Below are 524 nucleotides of genomic sequence, written 5' to 3'. Positions count from 1 at the left end.
TTAAATATAAGGACCATACTTAGGCTGAAGTTAAATGTGAGTTTCAGTTTCATTTTGATTATTTACTGCAGTGTAGTTAAAACATAAACAAAGAATTTCCTTTATGCAACAGCAAGCTAATTCTGCCATTCTGTTGGTGGTAACATTACATTGTTGCATAGCCCAATGTCCATATGTCATTTAACAAAGAGTTACATTCCCCTGTACAGTCAGTATAAAGCCGTTGGGTCTTTTTTTCGTAACTGTTGACGTTGAGGCTTTTATATGGGATATATTAATCAGAAATTGCTGGATTGTGATCAGGCAATTAGGACAGATTACTTGTTTGTTTTATGAACGGTAGGAGAAAAGGACAACCTTCTAACACGATAATCGAAATGTGAAGGTTTAATGTCCTTTGTCTCGAAGGGAAATCCAGAAGCTCAGAATATAGAATGCCACAGTTAGAACATCGATGGCACACGCAAGTAAACAAGGGTGCCGCTTTGTATCATTTGAAATTGGCATACAGCAAGTGGGTTTGT

General features: G+C 36.8%; 1 protein-coding gene across 1 annotated transcript in view; it reads left to right on the top strand.

Moving 5' to 3' along the window:
* LOC119586192 (transcription factor EB-like) overlaps positions 1 to 524 on the top strand; it is a gene marked incomplete at its 5' end in the record, with an annotated part of 127,344 nt that overhangs the window by 122,817 nt on the left and 4,003 nt on the right.

The sequence above is a fragment of the Penaeus monodon genome, chromosome 21 (genome assembly GCF_015228065.2).
Source record: "Penaeus monodon isolate SGIC_2016 chromosome 21, NSTDA_Pmon_1, whole genome shotgun sequence".
NCBI classification, from domain to species: domain Eukaryota; kingdom Metazoa; phylum Arthropoda; class Malacostraca; order Decapoda; family Penaeidae; genus Penaeus; species Penaeus monodon.
Note: the sequence above shows the minus strand (reverse complement) of the source record. Positions and strands in the feature narration are given on the sequence as shown.